Below are 24,111 nucleotides of genomic sequence, written 5' to 3'. Positions count from 1 at the left end.
AGGCTCTACAAGTTTAGACTCAAAAACTTGGACTTCTTTCTTTCATTGTAGTTATTTATGGGTTGCTAAACAGGGCTAGGATACCAAAGAGTTCACCAAGGCTTATAAATTCAGGGTACATTTGAATTTTTTAAATATAAGGTCTACTTGTAAGAGTGGCTTTCGATTAAAAATGTAACAAAACAGGAGTTAAAAACTGGATCCATACATGGTGAGTTGCCTGTTTCTGAGCCTCAAATATATGAATTCTCCAATTTGAAGCAACATGTTTTCAGCAAAACATGATCTCTTGATATTTATACACACATTAAGGAGGATGTGAAAGAAAGTTGGGAATGCTCCATCACTGTGCTTTAGATGAGAAATTAAATTTCTAATATTCCATTCTTTTGTCTTGAAACCTGTCCTACACCTCACCACGATGGCATCTTTGTTTGGCAAATGTGCTTGGTCATCGTTTTTGAAAAAGCAGTTAATTTCTACCATCAGGAATGTGAGATCTAGGTTCAAAAGAGGTATTGACAGAATATCTTTTTAGATGTCCTATTCATTGTTTTCCAGATATCAGAATATACAGAACAATTGCAGTAAGTCCAGCAGGTATTACTAGTGAAGCTTGTGGCCTAAAACCCACAACAATTTGCGTTATACTAGAGATTAGGGTTTCTGCTGAGGTCTCTTGAACCTCCTCTTCCCCTTTGCCCAAGGTGAAAAATCAGATCTGAGTAGTTGCTACAGGATTATATTAAAAAGGATTAAGCCTTTTGTTACACTTAACTGACCGAGAGAGATTTCTGAAGTACTCAGGCATGCTGAAGCTCATCCACTGTGTGTAGCGACTTCTTGAAGCTTCTTACAAATATCTGCCACTGGCTGAAATTTCTGTCTACCTCTCTGAAGCATTTACATTTATCTAGAGCAGAGGATTTCTAAAATTCTTTGGAAATCTAAAACCCATTTTCAGGGCAATGAAGATAAATTATGAGAACTTCCAACTCTATTATGGTAACTGCTGCCTTGAACACTAAATGACGTGCTGTATAGTCACATGGTGTCTTCTTAGACCCATCTGTTTGTACTTGGCATGGATGATGAGTTCAGACAATTCATCGCTTGGTTCCACACAGACTCTTTCTTCTCTCAAGCTTTATGATTATGGCTGATCTTGTGTCCATCTCATTCTAGCCTCACTTTTGGAAAGATGCCCAGTGATTCAGGTAAAGTTAATATACTGTCCTAAATTAGGAATACTGCTTGATATCTTTCAAAAATGGAACATTTCTCCAGTGAAGTGAGACAGACTTACTTAACTTTACCATTATCTGTATTTCCATGAGTTATAAAATCTGTTACAGTTTTGACATCTATAATTTTGTTCTTCCTAGGTTACAGTCATATTTGGTGTTCACATGAGTCCTGTCAATGTGGGAAAAACATAAAAATGGAAGAGCACTAAACCCAGCAAACACCAAATGCCAATTACAGAAGGGTTCATTATATTTACTAAATAATTCTAAAAAACTAAAAAACTATTCATATTTGTGAACTCCAAGTTGTTTTTAAGGTGGATCAATTCAATTCCCTTTCTTTGTAATCATATTTAAAATATTTCTAACTTTTAACCTTTAAACACATATCTAAAGAGAAAGGAAGCCTAAAAGACTCAAATAGATAAATTAAAATATACCTTAGCACTATTAAGCTTGATCTACTTTATACCTTATCCATTTGCCTTCATTGTGAAATGAAGTTAGGTACAAAACGACAAGATTACTATAGAGGTACTTTTATCTAACAAAGTAACCTTCTTTGCCTTTGCTTTTTGTTTCATAGGTATTAGAAATTATAGAATATTAAGATTGTTAAGTACTGTCTGGCAAAAGTGACATCCCAGGTTTATATTTCTGTAAAAAAACCAGTATTCTGCAAAACTGAGGATAAATTTTAAAAATTTCAGAAAAAATCATTAAAAATACTTCCCTTTATCTGTTTGTTCTGCAGAGATCTTGAGAATAGCTCTTCACGCCTCTAAAGAATTTTTTGATAATAAGAAGAAGGAAATTTATTGCTAAAGAAATATTGTCCCATATGTCTAAGGATCATTAGTCCATATTTTCTTAAAAGCTTTGTGTGAAGCAAGAGGTTATAGGCTACTGGGAAACTTGCAGAATTTGCTGACTGATTTGTTAAGGGATGATGCAGCAATCAGAGCAATGAAAAAAAATCAGACAATTGAAGCAATGTCAACAGAATTAGAAAGGTGACTTTCTGAAGGCAAAACCAAACTGTCAATGTGAATTTTTAATCTAGTTTTTATGCTTAACAAATGCTGTAAGAAGTCTTTTATTTGTTTAACTAGGAGTGTTTAAATTGAAAAAGACACTGCTGTAGTTATGCATAATTTAATCTCAGGTGGGATTAGTATTCTCCAAATAATTCAGCCAGCAAATTTTAGGTTTCATTCATATAACACGTATTAGATTGGTACAATTAACTTTTTCATGAGATTCTTTTAAAAGCATTCATTTTATATATCACTTTGACAAAAACAATCAGTTGTCTCTGGTAGGATCCTACACATTTCAAAGAAAGTATCAAACTGACTTGATAGAGGCAGGAAAAAGACTGTAGCAAATCTATTGAATTAGGAGATCAGCTGTAACATTAGACAAAACTGTGGCCACTGTCATGTCTCAGTGGAAGGAATTAAGGTACACAGAGCTCTTTTAAGCTTTTTCCATACTAAACATAAGAAGTATATTGAAAAAAAATTGCCATCTATTTATAGTCAAGTACTCAACTGTTGGAACTGCCAGAATTTTGATTGTCCACCTACCTTTATTTCCCCATCTTCTGGCATGCATTATGAGTCTGGTTTTAATTAACTGATCACATACCGTCCGCCCTCTCCCCTTCCCCCCCCCCCCACCCCCCGGGGACTCTTGTTTCCTGTTGTGCACAACAAATAGATAATGCTCACTGAATGAGTAACCGTTCATAATTTTGTTTCTTTGTTATTGTTCAGTGTATAGTCTCATGCCACATTTTTAAGTTCTGCTCTGAAGACAGAATTTTTAATTTCCTCCTGGGCTTTTCTGTGCTGCTCATCACTACAGTGTCTGAGTGCTTTACGAATCTTAATGAATTTATCTTCACAGCACTTCTGTGCACTGAAGAGGAATTATTATTCTAATTTGACAGAGAGAGAACTGAGACAGAATAAATTAGAAAATATCCACTATTTTTGACAGTCAATTTGAGGTGCTTACGAGCTGATTTTTCAGATGGTTTAGTATTATACGATACAGGATACATTCAGTGCCTGTTGCCTGTGTTGCAGGTGTAGGTACTTAATGTTTTCAAACCACAGCAAGGGCCTGGAGTTGCAAGAAAGAGGAACACAGATGTAGTAAGCACTTGCAAAAAGTTCTGTTTAAGTGACTTGGCAGTGAGAGATTCATGAGAGACAGAGGGATACAGTTATTCAGGGCACCACTCCATTCCCCTGAAGTTTCAGACCATCCTTTATTTTCATCTAGTTTCTAATGCATCCACCACTGCACATCTTCTAACTTCTGCAAAAGTAATGTAGGGATTATACAGCATCCTACCCTGTATAATTCTGATCTGTCCCCAGAGCAAGACTATCCAGAGAGCACTGGATGAGGAAAAATCTTGTGTAAAATAAATTTCCAAATTATAATGCAAAGGCACAAGAGAGATTTATTAAGTTTGTGTAGGAAACTTCAGTAATGCTTTAAGCTATGTTTTTGCATGTGACCCCCTGGTTTTTTTTAACAAAAAAAGCAAAGCAAAGGTGTGAACTATATGTCACCATACAGATATTCACCTGGCTCATGCTGAGTCTTTAGACAGCTCAGAGCTGAGCTGGGGCAATTGTCTCTTTAAATTGACTGACAGTAAAGAGGATTTCTGAAGGATTTGCTGATAGCCCAGGAACTGTAAGATTTGGGAATTGTAAGTTTCAATCTAATTTCTAAAGGAGATTGTGCCACTGTGAGCTCATGCCCCTTTTGCAAATTTGACTCTTTCTGGTGCTTTCCCTCCAGTCTATGGCAGATCCAGTTTTGTGGCTTTATTCCCATTTTGAGTCCTTGCTTCCTCTAGGTGCCCCTTTCTCCCTGTTCATTACAGTTATCATCTTATTCAATCTGCTCTCTCCTCTGGGGTCCCTAATCAAGCCTCAGGCTTCACAGAAAGACCTCAGAAAGAATGACTTTCAAAATACCCTTTAATGCAGTATTGTTATAGTGTTGCTTTTTAAATGATACCTGTATGCTCACAAATCCATTTGTATACTTCCGTTTAATGCTTTACTATTCAAAATACTATTGTTTCTATGCTATTTTAGCTTAAACCTTATTCCTTCTATTGATAAGTAAGCTGCAAAAAAGAAAGATCCATAAGATTACTAACTAAAAAAAATTATATCTGGATGTACCACAAATTTCTTGTATGTCCTGGATAAATCATGCAAGTTCACTGTCACCATGGACAAAACAGGGGTAGCAATATTTCCATTCCTTAATCCACAGTTTTTCTTGTCCTTGGCTAACATGGACATGCTTAACATTATTACTGTGCTTAATTCCACTATTTTCACAGAGTCAGAGGCTGAAGTTTTTTTGCCCCTTGGCAGTGCTTTTGTAATAGGATCCTAATCTCAGGTAGGGCGTTTGAACTCTATTATAGTTCCAGAAATAACAGCAGAGTGGCAGCAGTTATTGTATAGCACATAAAACATACATGGTGCTGTGTGAAAGATTAGCTATAGCAAAATTGCCTTTCTTTCCTGCACAGGACAATATGTAATGATTCAGCTCAAAGCCTGTTTGGCAAGTCAGCCATGATATAAGTGGATTTTAATAATTTATTGCATTTATGGTAGAAGGAGAATATTGTCTTTATTTTAGAAGGAGGACATATCTGATATTGACTCTGACTATGTCTTAATAGTATCTACAGCAGCAGACATATGAAAAAATAGGACTGTTGAAGAACATGAAAATTAAAAGCTTGTTCAAAGGAAGCAAACAGTTTAGGGGGAAGAAAAAAAGAGCAGAAGGTACAGAGGAAAATTAGTCTCCTGGAATAATATAAATAAGACTTTTAGTTGTATGTGGAATAAAGGAAGTGCATAGTAATTAGGATAGGTATGTACATATATATATGTTGTCACTGTGTCTTGCAGATATTCATTGCTGCATAACATCAATAACTGTTAGTTATTATTACTGAGTTCTTAAATAAAATTCACTGAGAAATCCCACAGTCACCATTGTAGTACCTGTTCATTCCAGTTTCAAAAAGTGAATGGTTTTGCATGGCAGTGGGTGTAACAACAGCAGCACAATGTTAAAACACTATAAATCATTTAGAAGAGGAGCAGGATAGGAAGACATGTCAGGGAAATAATGCATGCAGTGAAAAGAGGCACCCAGGAATGTTTCTTTTTCACTACTTTTTCAGTGATATGTTTTTGATTTTATTTTGCTGGAGGATGGGAGCTGATTACACCAACCCACACAGAGTAAGAAACAATCTATGGAAGATGCTTCTTAGTAACCCCTCAGGCTGCAGCAATTCTGTCATCATCACTGGCTGTGTGGATGTATTTTATCTTCCAGCATAAGCAGTTAAACTGAATAATCCTATTACTGTAGCAAAGTAGGATGCAAGAACACTCCAAAGCAGAAAAAAGCCAAAACTAAATTAAATACATTCTGAGACATCAAAATTCCTTTAAAAATCTGCTTTATGTGGTGTTGGGATTTCTGCACAGTTTTTTGTTATTAAATAAGCAAGTGAATAATCATTAAATGATTTGTAGTTATTTTACCCTGAAGAATACTTGACGGGATTCTGCGTCATGGTTCTGCTCAATGTAAGTATCAGGCAATTGTGATTAGGGGAGTCTGTGAGGAAATATAGGTAGAAACATTTTCAGGACGACAGCATGCACTCATCTTGTATCTGCAGCTCATCCTGCACAGACAGTGTGATCAAGCATCTCATTAAGAGCTTGGTAGAGACTGTGGCATGGTTGAGAGCAAATTGATTAAAGTTCAGTCTGGATATTAATACTAAGATGATGAGATGGAGGAAAGCGACTAGAGGATATGGAAAAGATGTTAGCCCTTTTGCTGAGGATGTGCATCCATCAGTTGTCACTTCAGCTGACTTCCAAGTTAGAGGGCATCTTACTAGATTTTCTACAGCTTTTACATCATCGTGTAGCTGCATGGATCTGGGTGGCATTTTATTTATTTTTAAGCCTGGATCTTGTCACAATATTACAGCTGACTCTCCAGTTTTAGAACTGATGCAGAATTAAGCTGCGTATTTGTAGAGCACAGCATCTTACTGTGAACACTTCCTACAAGGTTTTTGCGCTCGTCTTCTGCTAGTTCTGGATAGAGCAGGTGTGCTGATTTGAGCAGATAGTATGGAGCACTGAAGCTTTAATAGCATGGGATCTGACATCTCTAAGACAAGAAGTAAGGAGATTGGGAGGTGCGCTCGGCACATGACCTGTGGGCAAATCACCTCTAAAACGGGAATAATGTTACACAGTGTGGCACTTCTTAAACAACTTTAAAATCTTTAAATGGAAGGCCCTATGAATTTTCTGGGTTTGATTTTCTTATAAATAAAGGGCTGATCATAACAATATTTTCTATGGAGCTACCTGATTGTGTCATTCAGTGATCTCTCCTGTATCTCCCTCATCTGAACAAGGTCTGTTTTGGGTGGGGAGTGGGGAACAACAGACTTGTGGACAGAGACTGTGGCACTCTTGACAGCGTACGATAAAAGGTCAGACTGGGTATCAGCTCTGTGACGATGAGACTAGGACAGGGGAAACAACTTGTAAATGTGTTGAGATATGTTTAACAAAAGCTGTGGTGCATTTAATAATTGGCTGCTTGTAGTTCTGGAGCTGTTTGTTATATTCAAATCCTTCCTTGTCCAAGCACTAGTAATAGGTATCACAGTGAACAGTATTAAGGAATAAATCTGGCTGAAAATGCATCTTTTTTCGTTGGTGAGTTTTCAGTTTCATCAGTTCCTTGGTTTGCCTCCCCACTTAGCTGCAGGAATGCTGGCACCTGTATGAAGAAAAGTTTGGAAACAAATGTGAGTCTAAAAGAACTGTAGAGCTGTCGTCTTAGCAACATTAATTACTAATCTATTCTTTTCCATATTCCAGTATTTGAGCCAGAAGCAAACATATTTATCTGCTTTGTTACATTTTTTTAAAATGCCTATTTTCTATGTGTTAATGACAAAGTTTTTAAACAACTAGTCGAAACAAAAATACAGGGATAAAATGTCCATGAAAATATTAGGAACATTAAAATTCCCATTAAAAAAAAATACAGTTCCATTTCAAACTTATTACACTAGAAAGGCAGAAGGAAATTTCAGTATACCAATAACATAGAAAATGCTGACTGCTGAGTTTATATACTTTCTCTCCCATACCTGAAAACAGGTACCTCAATCTTTACATGACTGTCCTGAGAGCACAGCAAACAGAGGCAGCAGTTTGCACAGTAGTCTCTGGGTTCTTGCTTTGGGAGCTTCTGGACCTTCTGGAGACGAGGTGCAGGATCACCAGGGAACACCTGGGAACCTCTGAGAAACTTGAGGGTGCCTGCTACTGCTAGGTAGGAGTAAGGTGAGGAGAGCCACAAGGCTGCAGTCCCATGGAAGCTCTAGCAGCTTCTGACAGGCATGATAGCTGCCCTTGACCCAGGGTGCCTGGAGCCTTTGTTGCCGCTGCCCCCCATTAGGGAGAGCAAAGTGCTCTCAAGCCACAGTGCTCGGGAAAGGCCAGGCCCAGAGCGCAGCCAACAGAGGCATCAGTTTGCACAGAAGGGTGCAAAGAAGGCCTCGGCTAAATTTGTATCTGCGTAAACCATCTCAGGTACGGTGGTGACAAGCCACAGCGCAGTCTCCCCAGCAGGTGTTGGAGCCACTGCCCCAGCGAGAGTAGAGGCTTCCACACAGACAGAGCTTCGGATGGTGGATGCAGCCCTCCAAGCCCCAGGCTGCAGGGAGCACCTGGGCCCTCTCTCTGATGCCAGGAGACATGGCCCTCTGTCCTTCAGTGGAGGGGCTCCTTCCTTGGAGGAGCTGTGCCGCCAAGTGGAGGAGTTACAGGAGGAAGTGAGCAGGCTATGCAGCATCAGAGAAGGTAAAAGGGAGATGACAGGATCTTCTCTGAGACACAACAGCCCCAAACTCCACCCGCAGTAGAGATGCAGGCAGTGTCTACCCTTAGTATTAAGGTAAGGGCAGCCTCTGGAGAAAGTGAAGTTTGGAAGCTCGTGACTTCTGGCTTCAATAGGAATGCTTCTGCCCCACCTTAGGGCTTGCAACCACAGAACAGGTTCACCACCCTCAAAGTGGAAGAGGAGCCAGATGTGCCTGCAAGTAAAGGACCTGGGCCACCTGACCCTAAACCATGCAAGACCACCAGGAAGAAGTGGTGAGTGATCGTAATGGGCAATTCCCTGCTGTGGGGGACAGAGGCACCCATCTGCTGACCTGACCTAGCATCGAGAGTTTTGCTGCCTGCTGGGGGCCTGATCCAGGATGTTGTGGAGGAACTGTCAAAGCTTGTTCAACTCTCTGACTGTTACTCCTTGTTGTTCTTCCATATGGAGACCAGGGGTACTGCCAGGGCAACCAAAAAGTGGATGAGGCCCTCTACAGACAGGAGCAGATTGGCAGGACTTTGTCCTCATGGGGAACTTCAACCACCCTGATATCTGCTGGAGGGACAATACAACAGGGCATAAACAATCCAGTAGGTTCCTGGAGTGCATCAGTAACAACATCCTGACTTAAGTGATAGAGAAGCCAGTGAGTAGAGGTGCTCTGCTGGACCTCCTACTTGCCAGTGATGAGGGGCTCATTGGGGCTGTGAAGGCCAAAGGCAGCACTGGCTGCAGTGACCATGAGATAGCAGAGTTCAGGATCCTGAGAGGAGGGACGAGGGCAAAAAACAAGATCACATCACTGGACTTCAGGAGAGCAGACTTTGGCCTCTTTGCTTGGCAGACTCCCACAGGATAAGACCCTGGAGGGAAAACGGGCCCAAGAAAACTGGCTAATATTCAAGGATCACCTCATCCAAGCTCAAGAGCAGTCTGTCCCAACAAGTAGGAAGTGAGGCAGAAATGCCAGGATGCTTGCATGGGTGAACAAGGAACTTCTGGCAAAACTTGAACACAGAAAGAAAGCATACAGAGGGTGTAAGCAGAGACAGGTAATGTAGGAGGAATACAGAAACATTGTCCGAGCATCCAGGGGTGAGTTTAGGAAAGTCCAAGTCCAAATGGAATTGAATCTGGCAAGGAATGTCAAAGGCAACAGAAAGGGCTTCTGTAAGTATACAGGTGACAAAAGGAAGGCTAGAGCACACTGCTGACGGAGACGGGGGACCTGGTGACATAGGACATGGAAAAGGCCGAGGTAGTGAATGCCTTCTTTGCCTCAGTCTTTACTAGCAAGACCAGCCTTCATGAATCCCAGGTCCCAGAGACCAGGGAGAAAGTCTGGAGAAAGGAAGATGTGGAAGATCCTCTTCCTTGGTGGAAGAGGATCAGGTCAGGGAATACTCAAGCAAACTGGACTTACATAAGTCCATGGGCCCTGATGGGATGCACCCATGAGTGCTAAGGGAGCTGGCTGATGTCACTGCAAGGCCACTCTTAATGATCTTTCATCCATCATGGTGACTGGGAGAAGTGCCTGAGGACTCAAGGAAAGAAAACATCACTTATATCTTCAAGAAGGACAAGAAGAATGACCCAGGGAACTGCAGCCTCACTTTGATCCCTGGAAAGGTGATGGAGCAGCTAATCCTGGAAATCATTTCCAGGCTCATGAAGGACAAGAAAGTCATCAGGAGTAGTCAGCATGGATTCACTAAGGGCAAGTCATGCTTGACCAACCTGACCACCTTCTATGATGAAATGACTGGCTTGGTAGGTGATGGGAAAACAGTGGGCATTGTCTACTTTCTCTTTTCTCTTCAGTAAGGCTTTTGACACTGCCTCCTGTAAGATACTCACAAAGAAGCTCTTGAAGTACGGGCTGGATGAGCAGACAGTGAGGTGGATTGAAAACTGGCTGAATGGCTACGCCCAGAGGATGGTGGTAAGTGGCACAAAGTCTAGTTGGAGGCCTCAGTAGCAATGTACTCCAGGGATCAATACTAGGTCCAGTCCTGTTGAACATCTGCACTAATGAGCCTGATGACGGGGCACAGTGCACCATCAGCAAATTTGCTGATAACACCAAACTGGGAGGAGAGGCTGGTACACCAGAGGGTTGTGCTGCCATCCAGAGAGACCTGGGCAAGCTGGAGAAATAGGCTGACAGGAACCTCATGCGCTTCAACAAGGAGAAGTGCAAAGTCCTGCACCTGGGAAGGAACAACCCCAGGAACCAGTAGATGCTGGGGGCTGCCTGGGTGGAAAGCAGCTTTTCAGAAAAGGACCTGGGCATCCTGGTGGAGACCAAGTGTTGAACATGCGCCAGCAATGTGCCCTTGTGGCAAAGAAGGTCAATGGTATCCTGCGCTGTGGGATACATGGGACTGTGTTAGGAGGAGTGTTGCCAGTAGGTCGAGGGAGATGATCCTTTCTTTCTACTCAGCAGTGGTGAGGCCACATCTGGAGTACTGTGTCCAGTGCTGGGCTCCCCAGTACAAGACAGACATGGACACACTGGAGAGAGTCCTGCAAAGGATCATGAAGATGATGGACTGAAGCATCTGTCCTAGGAGGAAAGGGTGAGAGAGCTGGGACTCTTCAGCCTGGAGAACAGAAGGCTCAGAGGGATCTTATCAATGTATATAAATACCTGAAGGGAGGGTGCAAAGAGGACAGAGCCAGGCTCTTTTCAGTGGTGCCCAGTGACAGGACCAAAGGCAATGGGCACAAATTGTGAGGGTGACCGAGCATTGGCACAGGTTGCCCAGAGAAGTTGTGAAATTTCCCTCCTTGGAGATATTCAAAAGCCATCTGGACATGGTCCTAGGCAACTGGCTCTAGGTGGCCCTGCTTGAGCGGGGGGGGGGGGGGGGGCGTGGATCAGGTGACCTCCAGAGGTCCCTGCCAACCTCAGCTATTCTGTGGTATGATAAGGAATAAATTACATTGTATTTTCTGATTACTTTTTATAGCTTATATTTATTTTATAATCCATTATAGTATATCATGTACATATACTACTGCTATAGTCTGTCCTTATGCTGACAAGACACATTTTTCTGTCTGTTTCTTGGAGCAGAGACTAGTGCGTGGTACTGGATGTTGTAAAGTACTTTGCAGTTCTAAAAATGAACATAACAGGCAGGCAATTTAGAAAAAAGTAATTCAGCAGCCCCATCTTCCAGTTCTTGAACATTTCCCTGTGACTGGTAACTGGGTTTATGCCAGGTGGATGGGACCGGTTAAACTAGATAATATGAAAGTGTTCAGCTAGATGTGAGGGGAGATTGCTGTGATATGGTTATAAAGCTCAAGAAAGGAGCACTTTTGTAAGAAGTCAGAGGAGCAATGCTAGGACAGTTCAGTACAGGGAAAAAAGGGTTACAGGTCAATGCATTCCTCTTTAAGTTCACAAAGGATGAGCCTGGAGTGACTGATGGGTTAATATTGACTGGCTGAAACTGGCTACATTTCACATTTACTGCAAACGGTGACATTTCTAATGCAAGATGGCCAGTCTGGCAGTTTTCCATCCTTTGGAAAAAAAAAGGTCTTCTGAATGAAGAAGGAATACTTTGTTCTATTATATAATCTTCTCACATTGATTTTTTTTTTTTTTTTTTTCCTTTAAGATGCTGTGTTCTGGCCATCTGGCTGCCTCTCACTTCCTTTGGCTCTGTTATTGAAGTAAACAAGATAGACTGTTGAAAAGACCAATATTATTTAGCACATTATTGAATCTCGAAGACATTCACACTCAAGTTTCTCACTCTTCTGATAAGCTTTGTTGGAAAGAAAAGAGGCTGGAAGTTATTGCATGTGAATTTATCAGTGTTTATTTACTGTGAGTGGAATTTTCAAAATTTCACAGTGTGGGAGTCTCTTTTCAAAAAATGATCTCACACTAAAACCAGATTGCCAAAGCTATGCATATCCCAGATCCAAAAGAATATTTGAGCTCCTAGTGCCTGTTTAAGGCCTCAACTTTCTATCAATTTCGTTGACTAGGTAGTAGGATCCTAAATATTCTGTTGCTTCTGTGACTAGTTATGTAATGACAGGAATAGGCACCAACTCCTACTTTGAGATGAATCTATGTAGAGTATGTACCTAAATCTATAATCACCCATCTATTAGTAAAACGTGTTGGAATGATTCATATAAGAGATTAAAAATAGTTGTCATAATCTATTTGGAAAATGTTGATTGTTCAGAAAGAAATAGGATGTGGTACTATATGCCAAAACTGACATCACCTGCTTCAAGTAATTTACAACCTGGAAGCAAGTTATCTTGAATGCATATGGATTATTTTCTAATAGGTAAAGCACATAGCAGTGTCTTTTATACATCATATAAATGCCATATATCACTAAATGTCACTAAAGTGCTGGGTGAGCAGCTGATTGCACAACAATATATAATGTGTAGGGTGAAAAAAAAAGACCTTAGTTACCAGTCTGAATGACATATGCCATGGGATATGAGAGCTATGATCCTTGAAAATTTAAAACATCTTTTTATTCCATTAAATTCTAAGGACAAAAGCCTTTCTTATTAATTATTAAAGCAATACAAAAGCAGGCTGGAGACACTGGTATTTCACTCCGGTTCTGTCAAAAGTTTTACCTTACTATCAAACAGCTACCTGATAGAATTAGGAAAAGAAATGGTGAATGTAATTTTTAAAAAAAATATAAAATTTAAGCAATTGTAACCTCTAGGTCAAGTCTTGGCCATCATTAACCAGCTGAAATTAACTTTGTTTTAGACCTACAGTCCAATATTAGCTTCTGCCAAATGCTTCTCTTGTTAGATACATAGGTCTGTCATCAACATATAACAACTGCAAAAGAAAATGGTTGGATTTTAAGAAAAGTAATTTAAAATAGGTATCCTTTGCAAACATATATGTTTTTTAACATCTGTTAAATTACTTGGATTCCCTCTTTGCCAAGATTTGCTTAGTGAGAGGAGCTGGCTACAAAAGTATTGCTGTGTCCTTTGTACCTGCTTGGAAGGCAATGTCATCACCTACGCTATCGTGTCTTTTACTAAAAACCAGGAATGGCTTAAATTTAGGCCAATTAACATACCGTATTCAAATGAAGGAAAAGGGAAGCTAGCCACAAGTTTAAGGACAGAACAGCCAGCAAGTCTGTCCAGAATCTTGTATCTTTACAAAAGTGTTTGCAAGCATATGCATATTCCCTCTCTTTCTAAAAGCATTTGAATCCAGGTGTAGCTGTATTTCTAGTTACGAACAGCAGCGAAAGACAGAAGCGGTTTAGATTTAAGAAATGGCAAGATCTCACTATCACTTTTTGATCACTGATATCGAAAACTGCTGAGATGATCAAGCTGGTCATAACTGAGAAATGTTATTTCTAATTTTATGAAAGTTTCCATGGATTACTCTCAAGAGATCTGAAAGAAATTGCCAGTGGCCTTGAAGTCTCTAGCTTCTTCAAGGATTGCTTCAGTATAGGCCTAAGGAAAGGAAAACATTCTCCCTGAAATGCGAAGTCATTAACTGTTAAGGATCTTCATGCATAGATGTTTTACTTTCTGCAAGATCTTTGTCAGATGAGCTCTGGCTGTCTCACTGTACTGCAGTGCTTTAAGATGTTATTTCCCCAGCTGTCTAACTGATATTGTGCTGAAAATTATGTCCAGTAGCAGAGTCAGAAAACAGAATTAAGTTTTTGAGTTTCCGTTGCTCTATAAGCCAAACCTTTGATGGAAAGTGTGGCTGACAAAGGTGGGATGCATTATGGTCCTGACCTGTGAACAGCTGTCTGTGAAGTGTGTTGACTTTCCACATATAAGTGACTTCTACCAGAGGTTTTGTGACAAGCAACTGCAAGTTGGTAAAATCATAGATGGCCACAGCTGTTTGATCACGTGTTTCAGAGTTCTTAATCTGTTTTCTGTCTGAGAGATGCTTAATTTATCATATATGAAGTAAACATCTTTATAGTGCATTTCCCACAATCAACAAAATTCTTTAATGATGAAATTAAACACAACTGATACATTGGTTGACTATTTCAACTGAGGGATAAATAAGTGACTGAGCTGTTCTTTTGTCTAAAATAGAGATGAAATACAGCCAGACTGACTAATTACTTGTTTAGATATAACAGGAAGAACTACTTATCAATAATTTTTATTCTAGGAAAATATGTTTATTAGAAAAATATCAGGTTTGTAGTTTTTGACATACACGCCAATCTATCAGGAGAGTCTTTAATTGCCTGTTCTAAGCAAAGGCATTCACTTCCTTCAACACATTAAGGAAAAGTTAGAGCAGGTATCCAAAGAGCTTTACGTATAGAGGCTCTTTTTGAACTAATGAAGAGCTGATGAAGATGCTGAATTGTTTTCGTATGAGGCTTATGAATAGAACCTATCTAACACCAGGCCACAAAACTGAGAACACAGGCACAATAAGCAGCATGGATTTGCTTCTTTATGCTGAACTTACTCAGTTATTGGACCCAAGATAGAGGGATCAGGCAATTCCTAAAAAGGGCTGAGAAAGTTGAGCTGGAAGGCATTAAGTAGTATTTTCTGGCTGCCTCTTCATTTTGTCTCAGAAGAGAAAGAGCTAAAGGCGAAGGACTGAAGGATACCTGAAACCTACTTGACTGGAGATTACTTTGTTTACATTTACTGTGCAGTTTTCATTTGAAGAATGAAATGGAGGGAAGGACCTGGATACATTTTGGGGCTTCTATTAATTACTGTTGGCGCCTAGAAATGTAAAGACTTCTCAGAGAACAGTTTCTTCTCCATGAATTAGGGGTTGAACACACCATACATAATTGTTTAACATGGTCTTTCCATACACAATATATCCCCATTCCCAGAAAGGTTACACTAGCAACCCACTAGAACTTCAAGAAAAAAATTAGAAATCCATCATACTGGAGAGTTTTGGTGATTATCTCTCACTTCGTGTAGCCAGTGAGTCCTCACAGACCATGGAAACTGTCTAAAAAGAAAATCAGTCATGAATGCAATGGTCTTGTATTCATTACTATCATCACTGCTCTGCATAGGTGTTTGCACTTAGAGCCAGTCCTTTCTATCTGCTTAGTAATCTGATTCTCTATAGACTTGGGAAGGCTTTGAGATGTGCAATATTTGTAAATAATAGTTAGTTTGGGCCATGTTAATTTCCAAATGCCATCATTCTACCAGTGAGATGATCCAGTTGTCTCCAGAGCACAATCCTGCAGTATGGTTGGTGCGGGAACACGTACACAGTCTTTTATATTTACGTGGCTTCTGCTGACAAACATTTCCAGTGCCGACACTAAGGTAATATAAAGAACTGACACTATTGTTATTTTATGAGGAACAGGGAGAGCAGAGTGTTTTAGTTATAGTATGACTTCTTAGTCACTTCTACCCTATGGGGCAGTTACAGTACCTTAAAATTACTTCTTTTCTTCCACCTTCCATTACTGCATAAGATTTTTTCTAAAGACTAGTATTTATACGTTTCTAAGACAGCTTGTGAGACACAAAAAACCAAAAACCTGTTCGAGGTTACAATGTAGATTTATCTTACATAAATCACACCATCCTCCTTGCCAAACTGCGACATCAGCCTATCCGTGTCCTGCCTAGCAGCAACTCCTAAAGTTCTTTCTTTACTAGGTAAGGATTAACCACTCTCTCTGCATTACTTATTCTCCTTTCTGGGCAAATGAGGAGCACACTTTTTCACCATCACCTGAGCTGTTTGTCTTAGTTTTAGTTGTGCTGTTTGGTCAAATTAGCAACCATATTCTTTTGTCTTTGGCCTTTGCCAGGTCCAGCTCTTCAGTCTCAGTCAGCACAGGCAAACAAGCCTCCCTCCAAGCCATGCAAATTTTCTACCAGGTACCAAATCACTCTTCCTGCTTCTTTTTTATCCCAGTCACAGGTGAATCAGCCTGCAGTTGGAAGGAAGGTTCTTACTACCTCCATGGACCAACGTATTACAGTACAGGTCTAGAACAATTGGTTTCTCGGCAAACATCTCTTTTCTTGTTTTCTCTGATACTGAGGATGAAACACTTTGAAATACCCAATGGAGTTTATTGAGTTTGGCAAAATAAAGCTAAGACTGTTCTTCAATGAGTGTTAACTTTAAAATGTTACTATATATTTATACTTTTCACTGGCTATCTGGTTTTGGCTGCTATTGCAGGTCAGATATTGAGCTAGTGGACCTTCAGTCTGACTGAGCAGACCTCTGGTGTGATTTTTATATTTACACAGAAAATGCAAAAATAAATTATTCAGGAAATAATTTTAAAAAATAAAATAAGAGAGTAAAACCCTACAAAACTGAGAAGAGTCTTCCTTTTATTACTTTTTCTTTGGAAATTTGGTGCAGGTGAAGCTGGGATAAGAATAAATTCAGGTGCAAATGAAGTCAGGGCAATTTTTTCACGTTTTTCCCCCAAAATAGTCTGGGAAGTTGTCAGGACTGCAGAAAACTAAGTGCAGGTTAAAATCTTGGTTTATTCATCAGTGGTAGATTTGTGTGTTTTCATGCTGTTTATTCCTTTGTCTCCACCCAGTGTGAAGCCATCTGTTGTGTAAACACAACTAGCTGGGAAAGGAGGACAGCATGTACAGACACTAATCTGAATTCGGAAACTTCTGTTTTGCCAAGTTTTTGGTCAGATTAGTTCCCTGGTTTTATCCACAGGGTGTCCCCACAAGCAATTGTGCTGGCAATACTAATGATGGGGAGGGAGGGGGATTCTGTGATACAGAAGTAGGGCTGAGTCAGTGTACTGGTTTTGGCTGGGACAGAGTTAAGAAACGAGCAGCTAAGTCAAAAGTAGAATCGTATCGCTGCTGAGTGTAGACCTTTATTTTCAGGAAGGAGACATTAAAGCGAAATATGTGCAGCCTATGGAATTTCAACCATACCGGGGGCTCTGATGGTGAAATTGAGTTTATAGGATCTATTGACTTTTTTCCTACCTCATCTCAGACATCATTCAGGATAATAAAATGATTAATTTTTGAAGACACCAGCAGTCTTCTCTCACAATACCTTCAATTTAAAAGCTTTGCTCATAGATCTGCTGTGATATGATATAACACCAGTGCTGGCAAAAATATAAAAATGATGCCATCTGTTGTTGAATTGGATACAGATGTCAATTCTTTTAACTGGGCAACCAATCTGAATTGTTCACAGCAGGAGTAAGCAGGATATCCTGAATGTTCACGTCCTGGATTGGCAATCACGGTGATCCAATGGTTACTCAATTGTCATTCAGTAACTTAAAACATCTGATAATCACAAATTAGACATTTCACCCTTTTTAACTTTCCAGACCCCAAAATTAAATGGGAGTATGCTTCTGGCAACTGACAATCAGCCTGAAGGCTTTATGATCACAGAGAATAATATCTACCAATAATACATGTGAACAAACTATTTTACATTTATTTAATTCCTATATATCAAGTTATAATTTAGTTTTCCATCTCTCTTTCCTGCTAGTGCTTTAAAGAAGTCCATTCCTGTACCAATAAAGGTGAAAGCATAAATAGCACGATGTAAGAATCAATTGTTAAAGGTTTAATGAAAATTCTGCAAACCCAACAGAAGGCCAGGTTTAAACTCAATGAATGCCCCATGTCTTTTTTATACCATGCCAGTTCAAAATTAGTATGAGAGATAATGATGCATTACATATAAAAATATTATTCCAGTCAGTGTTATACCCACTGTGATGTTTATTTTACCTTACATTCAAATAATTTCTACACTTTTGACCCAAGCAGCTAGACAAAAGCCTGGAGTATTGCCAGTTGTTCTAATTAGGAAAAAGAGTGCTGATGCCCGTTTAACAACTCCATGTATTTTACTCAAAAGTAGCCTGGTATGTTTCTTGTTTGTATTAACCCCTATTGTCCTGAATGCCGGAAGAACTGGACAAGAACATTTATCCCATGTTCATTATCTTATGCTATGTCAGCTGTGCCTACATCAAAAGCTCATTCTCTTGACTATTTTTAGGGTTAAATCCTGGTCTTCATATGAGCCTTCAGCTTTACCCCAGGCTGTCAAGTTTCATATCATGAACATAAGGTCATTTAGCTTCTTACTCCCAGCCCTTAACAACAGCACTGGCAACTTCTGCTTTTGCAGTGTGCTGCTATGGCATCTCTTTCCACACCTGGTGTATGCAAACCCCAAAGCAGAAAAATGTGTGGCACTGTGCTGCAGCCAGTGATGAGCACCCCAGCGGAGCCCAAGCTCAGAGTGTCCTGCTACCATGGCCCTGAAGGCAGCTGCTCACTTTTACTGATTTAGCTTACTATTGAAATGTAGGCTACAGAGCATTGTTCACTAGGAAGAGATGAAAAGTTTACTACATACTGTGGTTGCTGAACTGTGAACTATATGAGATCCTTGAGTAGTGTAAAGAATATCCTGAAAAAGGGCACAGTTGTGTGATCCCCACATCATGAGGATCATACTTGATTGATCTTTTCACTTCTAGCAGCAGAGAGAAAAAGGAATAATACAGAAAGATTTACAGTAGTGAAACAGAGAAAATATGCTTCCAAAAAACCTGAAATTAACCTATGCAAATAACTATGAACTGACTCTGGAATGCCTTTGCTTCCATTTGTGTCTCACTTAAATGAGATTAAGTATAAGCAGCTGTTCTATACAGTGGAAATAGCTTGTAACAGTTACTGGCAAATTTGGGGCAAAAACGTTTCTAAACTAGTCTTTGCATTTAAAAATTTTAAAGGAGAAACAAATGTTTCTCTGTTGGGCATGCTGTCTTGTAAAGGGGAAGACATCCATTCAAGTGCCTGTTCAGAATCAGCCAATTAATGTATTTGATCTCTGTGTAGCCTCCAGCCAAGATCAGCGTCTGCCAGTTTTGTGGAATATGCTGGGGTGGGTTTCCCACTGTCTCATCTGCTGAGGCTTTCTAGCTATACATGAAACACCTGCACTTGGGAGCTCTTCTAACTGGGAAATTTCTATTTCAGTTAGGATTTATTTTTATAATACTAAAAAAAATAGGTTAAACAGCTTTAGCAGGAAGGGCTGTAAAAGGGCTGTAAAATGGTTAATTGCAACAGAACAACTAATTGACACAGTCCAACTCGTGATTGGTGAACCAGATCTGGCCCACAGGCTGCTGGTATCCAGCTTCATATCAAGGGCACCTGAGTGCCTGCCTGCCCTGCCACAGACACTTCAGAAAATGCTGCAGTTGGGGCTGCTGTGACAGCGATGCTGCTGCTCAGGTGTCCTTCCACCCTGTCAGAAGCAGCAGCAGCAGCAGCAGCAGCAACTGCACAAGGAGAATGAGCAGGGCTCCAGCCTTCAAGTGTGTCCACTTGGGGGTTGCACTGGGGGTGGATGACTCAGCAGTGGCTGCATCTTCACATCCCAAGTATCTTCTCTGGAACAAAGAAAGGTGGGTTTCAGTAATTTCCCCAAATAATCTGACTGTAAGTATATTTGAGCATCCCTGAAAATCCGAACCCTAGCTTTTTATTTAAACTCTTAAATAAATATTCAAGTCAGTATTTGTAATTTGCTTTTAAATTCTGTCTGATGTTTTCCTTGAAGTAACGTACGGAAAAGGAAGGATTGCCTCCATATTTGGACCTGAAGAGACAGTCTTGCCTGTTATAGGATGTAATGCTGAAATACCAAGAGAATAGTCTGATTTCAATCAAATGACATTTTAATTATTTAGTCTGTTTAATATATTATTGAAAAACTCTCATAATGCACCTCTAGAAAACCTTCCTATACTAAACTGAGTTTTTTTCTGGCATTGTACCAGAGGTTTCCAATATTCTTAATTAATCATAGCTAGGTTATATGCCCAATATAGTTAACAATATATGAAACTTCAGTATTTCATTTGATCTTAATAAGAATGGTCCACTAGAGCCAGTGAGTTTTTCAAAATAGATTAAGCTACAAAAACCAAAAAATTAAACACTGATTTATTTTTAAAACCAGACCATCATTCTCAGATTTCTTCAGTACTTTCTACAATTAGAATATTAGTATGCATATGTAAGACTTTATTTGAAAGTTAATCCTCCCAAACACACTTCTCATGGAAAAAAAAATTAGATCAATATTTACTGATTGTGCATCTATGAATTCTCTAAGGATTTAGAGGCCTGTAACTCTGACAAGGTTATTGGCAAGGAAGGTGATCCTTTAAATTCCAGCAAGCATATATTCTCATTCAGTCAAGGTCACTTATCAATCAAATGAATGTCATTTCATAAACACTCCTGAACAACTGTGTTCTATTATCTAAATGGGAAGGAGAGGTGTTAATGGGTGTCTAAGGGATGAAATCAATTTAGCTTGGAGGCACTCAGCTGTTAGAACAGTTGTGAACATGTCTGGCTGCTAATATATGCTGATTAGCATTAATATCATACGATGTCTGAAATGTGGCTGGCATGACATTTCTAAACCAATGAATGGTGATTACAGCTCTGTTTCCTTTATTCTCTTATTTGAGTAATCGCTTCTGACTGTGTGGACTATCAGGTTTGCAACATGCGCAGTACCGAGTTTGAAGATTTGTACCCACAGGCATCTTCTCATTGCCGTGATACTGTTGCAGAAGGAAAATAAAGAGTATTTGACCTGTTATTTATAGGCAGCAAAGGGTCCTGCATAGCCCACTGAGAAAGTAACAAGGACCTGCACTAAAGAATTAGAAATATAAGCATATAGTAGGATGCTTGATACTTATGCTGACAACATATGCTTGATGTGTTGATGCTGACAAATTGGAGTTTTCAAGTGCTGAATTACAGAATAAACTTGCCTTTGTAGTCCTGTCCAGTCAGGGTTTCTCTTTGTGATTCCCCACCTCCCCTAACATAATGGAAAATAGTGCCAGAGGGGAGACAACACTGATTAATAATATCAGCAAAACAAAGCCAAAACAAATGCTTTGTTGTCTTTGCAGATGAGTAACTTGTCTACTCAGAGTAAAAGAATGGAGAGGGACCAGCAAAAATCAGGGATGCCCAGACTCTGCACCATCCTGGTATATTTCAAATACCCCAGTGAGGGCAGCTCTGCAACAGGGGTAAATCTGGGCCACCTGTCCTAGAAAAAGAATCTCTTTCAAAAAGCCTGTTCAGAAGAAGAGATGATGAAATCAGTTCCCAGAAATCTCTCAGCTTTGATTCAAGAGTATTTGGTGATTTCTGAAAGAATAGACAACAAAGAATCAGAACTTGAGGGGAAAAAAGGAAAATATTAAGTAGTTATCAAAACAGGCAAAGGTCTTTATTAAAACCAAATAAGTGTTACAAATAAAATTGAAAGTATTCTATGAAGTATTCTATGAAAGATCTATGAAGAAGATAGGATCCTGAGATAAGATAGGTTTTCGAATGTCTTTATCCAAGCTTGATAATGCAAGTTTTTTAAGTCTGGGTCATAGAGGAGCAAATAGCTAAACTGATGAAAATTACAAATAATTCCATTTTTATACACAGGATCCTTGTGTGAAAATAACAAAGTGTACATACTTTGTGTGCAAGAGGAAACAATTTCCAAAAGCTGCTAAATCTTAATAAGAATTGTTTTTAAATATTATATTGAATCTAAACTGTGTCATAGAGTTTAATTTAAAATAAACCAATTAGACTTTATTCTAAAAAAAAAAGGACAAATTGAAACAATTCAAAATTGCAGTATCTGTCATATTCCAAACACAACTCTAAGGTTTGTCTTGGTTATTGAGTCAGCCAAGGTCAAACTGGAAAACATGTTCAGATGCCTCAAAAAATAAATTGCTAAGCATCAGTTTCAAACACAGTTGTCCCACCACCATACATGAATGAGAGAAAACTATCTTTTTATGATTCTGGAAGGAACATTTAGGGCAATATGATCCATCACATCACCTTGGATGAGTTATACTTTTTGTCCTGTCTACTTGTCATACAGGGAAGAACAGTCAATTTACAGAGAAAAAATGACATGGGACATAAGTAAAAAAGAAAAAAATACTTTCACAATATCTGTGTAGGAAAACAAGATCTCTGTTAATTGGTGGGAATCAGTCTTAAACTGTATAGAAGAACACCAGGAATAACTACATTGGGTTCTCATGAAAATAATCTTCCCTTCAATATTTTTTAACATGGAAACTCTATAGATAGTATTTTTTCTCAGCTTAAGGTAGCTTGCACATGCATTCATCTCCTGGCATCCCACTCCAAAGAAAAATAAAGTCTTTGCATCTTACGTTTTTTTAAATTAAGCCAGCAGTTGTGTACATGTATTCAGAAGGATACACTGATGGGCTTGTTACTGACAAAAAACCATGGGGTAACCAAGATTAAAGCACGTGGATTTCATTTGTAAACAATTATAGCCACTGTTTATTTTTGTTTAGCATAATCCAGATGAAATAAATATTACTAATTAATTTAAACACAAAATGCTTAACAGATACAGATTTAAGGCAATGGTGTAGGTAATTCAGTTGTGGTTCTTATTCCAACTCATAAACATAATTATTCCCTTATTGTCTTTACAGTGAAACTGTTGAAACTTTAGAGCTTGGGAAAGAAAGAGAAAACAGAACACAAAAGGAGATTTTAAAAAATCAAAGAAAATAAAAGTAAAGGAGGAAGAGACATTAAAAAAGAAAAGGATTCAGTGCAGAAAAAGCGATTTCATACTCTTGTGCCAGTATGGTAAGTTTTAGTAACCTAATTAATGCATTATAAGACTTTAAAATAAACATTTTATTTTTTTAAATGTTTTTTATCGAAGATAATTAAGTAAATAGTAAAAAGGATGGAAAGGAATCTCAGTTCTTCTAGAATTAATCTACTTTCAAAGTAGAATTTTGGAACGTATAGAAGATCAAGATTGTACTCTTAATGATGTTTGAAATAATTTTTAAAATATGGTTCATGCTCTAGTATTTCTATTGAGACAATGTGAAGACTTTTAAAAATCTCTCTTACATTTGGGGCAATTTGATTCAGGAATGGAACTGGCTAGCTGGTTTTTTAACTACTTCAGCTATGCCCTAACTCATTTACGTATTAAAAAACAGGTAATACTGTTCATAACAGTATTTCTGAGTTACAAAAAAAAAAAAAAAATCAAATAAGATTTCCAGTTGCTGAGCTTATAAAAATTGGAAGAAGCAAATTATTTAATGAAGTTACAGGCCTGGGTTTTTTTCCCCTGATTATTTTGAAAGCATTATATTGAAAATAGAAATACATAAAAATTATTTTTTTAACAAAGTTAATTGTAAAACAATAAAGCAATTTAACAATGTAACATAGTCAGAAATGCTATAATTTTTCCATGAATTTAAAATTATGCACCTCTTTAAAAAAATTTTTTTTAAAGTTTTTTTAAAGTATAGCCTGATTCTGTGTTTTTGAACCAAACAGGAAAAAATAAGCCCTTCAGTCAGAATAAACATACATTATTTAGAAAGTACTTCAGATGATATACTCTTAAAGAGTGTAATTGTTTTGCTTTATTGTAGTACTTTAAAGAATACATGTTTTTAAGAATACATAATAATGGAGGTGTGTTAGAGAACAGAGGAATATGAGTGAGAATCGTCTGGACAAGTGGGTACTTTTTAGCAAGGCAGGTGCCTGAGAGAAGGCAAACTTTCATTACCTGTGTTGAAAGCCTTCTGTATCTTCTCCAAGGAGACCAACACAGACACAGAGCAGTTTCTTTGCCTCCTGAGGACACCTGAAGGATGGAACAAGCATACCTGTGAGCACTAGCTGAATAAAAAACAGCCCTGGGATGAAATGCCTTCATCTTGGAGTACCT

At 38.8% G+C, this 24,111-nt stretch overlaps 1 long non-coding RNA gene across 2 annotated transcripts in view; it reads left to right on the top strand.

Annotated features, from left to right (window-relative positions):
• The window catches only part of LOC142421687 (uncharacterized), a 76,428-nt gene that overhangs the window by 16,427 nt on the left and 35,890 nt on the right, over nucleotides 1-24,111 (top strand). Inside the window, exons 2-3 of one of the 2 annotated variants that reach the window (XR_012778949.1) lie at nucleotides 19,568-19,714; nucleotides 22,835-22,994. This is a non-coding gene — a long non-coding RNA (uncharacterized LOC142421687). The remainder of the gene's footprint in view (nucleotides 1-19,567; nucleotides 19,715-22,834; nucleotides 22,995-24,111) is intronic. The other variant, XR_012778950.1, reaches the window with a different exon arrangement.

This window comes from Mycteria americana, chromosome Z (assembly GCF_035582795.1).
Source record: "Mycteria americana isolate JAX WOST 10 ecotype Jacksonville Zoo and Gardens chromosome Z, USCA_MyAme_1.0, whole genome shotgun sequence".
Classification (NCBI taxonomy): Eukaryota; Metazoa; Chordata; class Aves; order Ciconiiformes; family Ciconiidae; genus Mycteria; species Mycteria americana.
This window is presented reverse-complemented; position numbering and strand designations above follow the sequence as displayed.